The sequence below is a fragment of the Scyliorhinus canicula genome, chromosome 30, assembly GCF_902713615.1.
Source record: "Scyliorhinus canicula chromosome 30, sScyCan1.1, whole genome shotgun sequence".
NCBI classification, from domain to species: domain Eukaryota; kingdom Metazoa; phylum Chordata; class Chondrichthyes; order Carcharhiniformes; family Scyliorhinidae; genus Scyliorhinus; species Scyliorhinus canicula.
Genome location: NC_052175.1, coordinates 14659161 through 14665227, shown reverse-complemented (window position 1 = coordinate 14665227; position 6067 = coordinate 14659161). Strand labels below are relative to the sequence as shown.

Below are 6067 nucleotides of genomic sequence, written 5' to 3'. Positions count from 1 at the left end.
CTCTCTATTCTCTCTCTCTCTATTCCTCCCTCTCTCTCTATTCCTCCCTCTCTCTCTATTTCTCTCTCTCTCTATTCCTCTCTCTCTCTCTCTATTCCTCTCTCTATTCCCCCTCTCTCTCTCTACCTCCCTCTCACTGTTAAAATGGGGCCGGTTTGTGGTTCTTTGCTAACTGCTCGGTGTTCTCCTTCCAGAGCTGGCCGAGGCGGTACAGGAGTTGGCCACGGAGCTGGAGAGGTTTCAGGAGAACACGCGGAAGATCATTGAGTACCAGGCGTCATTGCTCCGCGTCAATAAGTTAATGGTAAGAGGCAGGTTTCTCAGCTTCACCGACGGCCTGTGGTAACCCAGAGATATCTCGCCGCGCTTGATGTTCGTCGGTACAACTTTGATTGATCTCTCGAGACCAGCCTTCAAATTAGAATACAGTTTGTGCAGCACAGAAAGAGGACATTCGGCCCATCGAGTCTGCGCCGAAAGAGCGCCCTACCTCGGCCCACTCCCGTGACCCCCCCCTAACCTGCGCATCTTTGGATACAAAGGAGCAATTTATCATGGTCAGTCCACCTAACCACATGTTTAGAACATAGAACATTACAGCGCAGTACAGGCCCTTCGGCCCTCGATGTTGCGCCGACCTGTGAAACCTCTTAAAAGCCCATCTACACTATTCCCTTATCGTCCATATGCCTATCCAATGACCATTTGAATGCGTTTAGTGTTGGCGAGTCCACTACTGTTGCAGGCAGGGAATTCCACGCCCTTACTACTCTCTGAGTAAAGAACCTACCTCTGACATCTATCCTATATCTATCTCCCCTCAATTTAAAGCTATGTCCCCTCATGCTAGCCATCACCATCCGAGGAAAAAGGCTCTCAATGTCCACCCTATCTAATCCTCTGATCATCTTGTATGCCTCAATTAAGTCACCTCTTAACCTTCTTCTCTCTAACAAAACAGCCTCAAGTCCCTCAGCCTTTCCTCATAAGATTTTCCCTCCATACCAGGCAACATCCTGGTAAATCTCCTCTTCACCCTTTCCAAAGCTTCCACATCCTTCCTATAATGCGGCGACCAGAACTGTACGCAATACTCCAAATGCGGCCGCACCAGAGTTTTGTACAACTGCAACATGACCTCATGGCTCCGAAACTCAATCCCTCTACCAATAAAAGCTAACACACCGTACGCCTTCTTAACAACCCTCTCAACCTGGGTGGCAAGTTTCAGGGATCTATGTACATGGACACCGAGATCTCTCTGCTCAACCACACTACCAAGAATCTTACCATTAGCCCAGTACTCTGTCTTCCTGTTATTCCTTCCAAAATGAATCACCTTACACTTTTCTGCATTAAACTCCATTTGCCACCTCTCAGCCCAGCTCTATAGCTTATCTATGTCCCTCTGTAACTTGTAACATCCTTCTGCACTGTCCACAACTCCACCGACTTTAGTGTCATCTGCAAATTTACTCACCCATCCTTCTACGCCCTCCTCCAGGTCATTTATAAAAATGACAAACAGCAGCGGCCCCAAAACAGATCCTTGTGGTACACCACTAGTAACTGGACTCCAGGCTGAACATTTCCCATCAACCACCACGCTTTGTCTTCTTCCAGCTAGCCAATTTCTGATCCAAACTGCTAAATCACCCATGCCTCCGTATTTTCTGCAATAGCCTACCGTGGGGAACCTTATCAAACGCTTTACTGAAATCCATGTACACCACATCAACTGCTTTACCCTCATCCACCTGTTTGGTCACCTTCTCAAAGAAAGTTTGGACTGTGGGAGGAAACCGGAGCACCCGGAGGACACCCAGGCAGACACGGGAAAAACGTGCAGACTCCGCACAGTCACCCGAGGCTGGAATAGAATCTGTGAGGCAGCAGTGCCACCGATGATGTATCCTTTTAATAATCTTTATTGTCACAAGTAGGCTTGCATTGCAATGACGTCACCAGCTTTGATCAATCCCGAGGTGGTCTTGCGTCCCCTCCTGTCACGCAGCTTGAAGGTGGCCATCCGGCCCATCGAGGATGCTACGCCATTCAATGAGATCGTGACTGATCTGATGTGATGATTCTCAGCTCCACTCTCCCGCCGGATTCAATCGGCCCGCTTATTAAGGCACCTTCCGTGGCTACTGAGTCCTGAAATGGGACTCCAGCCCGAAGCCTCTGGCTCAGAGATGGGGAGCCTCCTACTGCGCCACAGCACCTCCAGCAGGCCGACAGAGAAGCTGAATCTTCCAGGCAGAGAGGGAGGATTTGACCCCTGCTGGCTTGCAGTGTCAGGGTGGATGTTAAATTGCATTGGTTGATGGAGAATGTGTGTGTGACCGGACATGGCAAATCGCCTGTCCATTGTGGCCATTTTCCGCCCAACACCACGATTTTCCACATGAAAATTTTGCATCCCGTCAGTTTCCTGTCCAATTACATAGAATTTACAGCGCAGAAGGAAGCCATTCGGCCCATCGAGTCTGCACCGGCCCTTGGAAAGGGCACCCTAATTAAGCCCGTGCCCCCCCCACCCTTTCCCAGTAACCCCACCTAACCTTTTTTTTGAAATAAAAATCGCTTATTGTCACAAGTAGGCTTCAAATGAAGTTACTGTGAAAAGCCCCTAGTCGCCACATTCCGGCACCTGTTCGGGGAGGCTGGTACGGGACTCTGTTTTTGGACTCTTAAGGGCAATTTAACACGGCCAATCCACCTGACCCGCACATCTTTGGACTTGTGGGAGGAAACCGGAGCACCCGGAGGAAACCCACGCACACACGGGGAGGACGTGCAGACTCCGCACAGCCAGCGATCCCAGCCGGGAATCGAACCCGGGTCCCTGGAGCTGTGAAGCAACAGTGCTGACCACTGTGCCACCGTGCCGCCCTGTGGCTTCAAATCAAATAACCTGTCGTTTGAAACTCAAGATTGGCCAACAATACGGCAAGCTATTGCAATCTAAGATGCTTTACCAGGCGGATTTGTAACATTCACTTAATCTGTGGACTGACCTGACACACCACACTTCAAAAGCAACAGTGGTTTTATGGGGGCGGCGGGAGGGGGGGGATTTGTTGAAAGAATTGTTGAAGATTTTTAGCCCTACACTTTAATGGGACAATCCGCAAGAATGCCAGTGTAAAGGGAACAGCAATTCTTTTTGTTTTTTTAAATAATTTTTATTGGAATTTTTTACAGAAAATATAAAAATATAACAAGTAATAATATATAACTAACTGCCCCATAACACCCGCACATCCCCCCCAAATCGTAACATCACATGTATCCCACCCCCCCTCCCCCAACAAATAAACTTAACCATAAATTAAAATGAAATAAATCAAATTTAAATAAAATAAACAAACAAACATAGTCATCGTCTCTCTCTCCCCCCCCCCCCCCTCCCCCCCCCCGGCGGGAACAGCAATTCATGCTTGACGAGAAGAGAGTGTCAATCATTCGGCAGGTATGTCTTGCTTAAAACGCGTTTCAAAATTCACTCAAATTCCTTGACGTGAAAATCCCCGGAGCCCAACAGACTTTGCGTTGACACATACTGCCTTTCCTACCCTCCAAGCATCCTAATGCACCTCACGGACAGCTATCCCCCCCCCCCCCACCACCTCCTGAAAAGTGTTCAATGTTCCGGCGTCCACTGCACTTTATTTCATTGTAAGTTACTGATCGCGGGCTGGAGGCTTTGCGGATACACAAGTTTTCTTTTTATTGTTCACGATTGCAGCATTTCTGGATGGGCAACGCACAGGAGTTAACGAAGCACCGCAGGCAGATGAGTCAGCCGTCGGTGTCCACGCTCAAACTGCTGCGGAAATGACGTCGGGCGGGACGTCCTCCCCCTCCCAAGAGTAGGCGACGAGCTCGTCACCTCTCCTGCCTGCGTCCGTGGGCGCGGAAACCCTGTACTGTCGGAAGACCAGCCCTCCCTCAATTCTCCAGCTGTCGCTGAAACGGTCGTGTGTGTGTGAGAGAGAGAGGTCCGTTTCTGACTAGTCGCGCTGCATATCGGCCGATGCTTGCTAATTCTGGCACTGGCTTGCAGACCTGGAGAGATGCAAATCAGTCATCCAAGCACGTTTACTCTGGGGTAGTCGCTTACATTTGCCGATGCGATTTTCACAGGGTAATTGCTTCTGTATAAATAAACCACACCCTGCTATCCGACTGCCAGCATGTCTGTTTTGTTGTAAATCCCAATCTGTGTTATCTCTGTACTTCCCGGTTCCTGTACCTGACCCCCACATCCCTGTTGCTCAGTTCGGTCACTTTGTCCATGGTCTGCCTGCTTCCTGCACTGCTAGACGTTGAATTAGTTGGGGGGGGGGGGACAGTTATGGGGAGCATGCAGGAAGGCGGAGATGAGATCAGCTAATTCCTCAACGCGTGATTCATTGACCGCGAGTTGGGGTTCTGGGGATAGGGTGGGGCGCTCTTTCCAAGGGCCGGTGCAGACTCAATGGGCCGAATGGCCTCCTTCTGCACTGTCAGGAGTGAAATAGAGCTTGCTGAGGATTGGGACGGTTGTCCCCGTCCATCTTACAAACTTGGCCCTGATTCTGCCGAGCTTGCCCTCCGACCCTGGCGTGCTACTTGACCTCCGACCCTGGCGTGCTACTTGACCTTGAGCTGTGTTTCGATCAGCATGTTCTCCCTCTGTCCAAGATGGCGCAGTATTCGGGCCTTTCTCAGCACCTCGTTCCCTTCTCTGTTCCTCAATGACATTGCTCTGGAATTCCCACCTCCATCGTTATCAGGCCCTCTCTCAGTTTCCCTCTCCAAGTTCAGCAAACTGTGTTTAAATCATGCACAGCCTCAATTGTACCAGTGACTGGGCCTCACACAGGGGATGACTGGTCCTCACACAGGGGATGACTGGTCCATACACAGGGACTGACTGGTCCATACACAGGGACTGACTGGTCCATACACAGGGACTGACTGGTCCATACACAGGGACTGACTGGTCCATACACAGGGACTGACTGGTCCATACACAGGGACTGACTGGTCCATACACAGGGACTGACTGGTCCTCACACAGGGACTGACTGGTCCTCACACGGGGACTGACTGGTCCATACACAGGGACTGACTGGTCCATACACAGGGACTGACTGGTCCCTACACAGGGGATGACTGGTCCATACACAGGGACTGACTGGTCCATACACAGGGACTGACTGGTCCATACACAGGGACTGACTGGTCCATACACAGGGACTGACTGGTCCATACACAGGGACTGACTGGTCCATACACAGGGACTGACTGGTCCATACACAGGGACTGACTGGTCCTCACACAGGGACTGACTGGTCCATACACAGGGACTGACTGGTCCTCACACAGGGACTGACTGGTCCCTACACAGGGACTGACTGGTCCATACACAGGGACTGACTGGTCCATACACAGGGACTGACTGGTCCTCACACAGGGACTGACTGGTCCATACACAGGGACTGACTGGTCCCTACACAGGGACTGACTGGTCCATACACAGGGACTGACTGGTCCCTACACAGGGACTGACTGGTCCCTACACAGGGACTGACTGGTCCCTACACAGGGACTGACTGGTCCATACACAGGGACTGACTGGTCCCTACACAGGGACTGACTGGTCCCTACACAGGGACTGACTGGTCCATACACAGGGACTGACTGGTCCTCACACAGGGACTGACTGGTCCCTACACAGGGACTGACTGGTCCATACACAGGGGCTGACTGGTCCTCACACAGGGACTGACTGGTCCTCACACAGGGACTGACTGGTCCATACACAGGGACTGACTGGTCCCTACACAGGGACTGACTGGTCCCTACACAGGGACTGACTGGTCCTCACACAGGGACTGACTGGTCCTCACACAGGGACTGACTGGTCCTCACACGGGGACTGACTGGTCCATACACGGGGACTGACTGGTCCTCACACGGGGACTGACTGGTCCTCACACAGGGACTGACTGGTCCATACACAGGGACTGACTGGTCCTCACACAGGGACTGACTGGTCCCTACACGGGGACGGACT

General features: G+C 51.5%; 1 long non-coding RNA gene across 1 annotated transcript in view; it reads left to right on the top strand.

The window, feature by feature from the left end:
* LOC119958704 overlaps window positions 1–4192 on the top strand; it is an 18111-nt gene extending 13919 nt beyond the window's left edge. Inside the window, exons 2-3 of the long non-coding RNA XR_005459067.1 lie at window positions 195–304; window positions 3752–4192. This is a non-coding gene — a long non-coding RNA (uncharacterized LOC119958704). The remainder of the gene's footprint in view (window positions 1–194; window positions 305–3751) is intronic.
* The last annotated feature ends 1875 nt before the right edge of the window (window positions 4193–6067 follow it).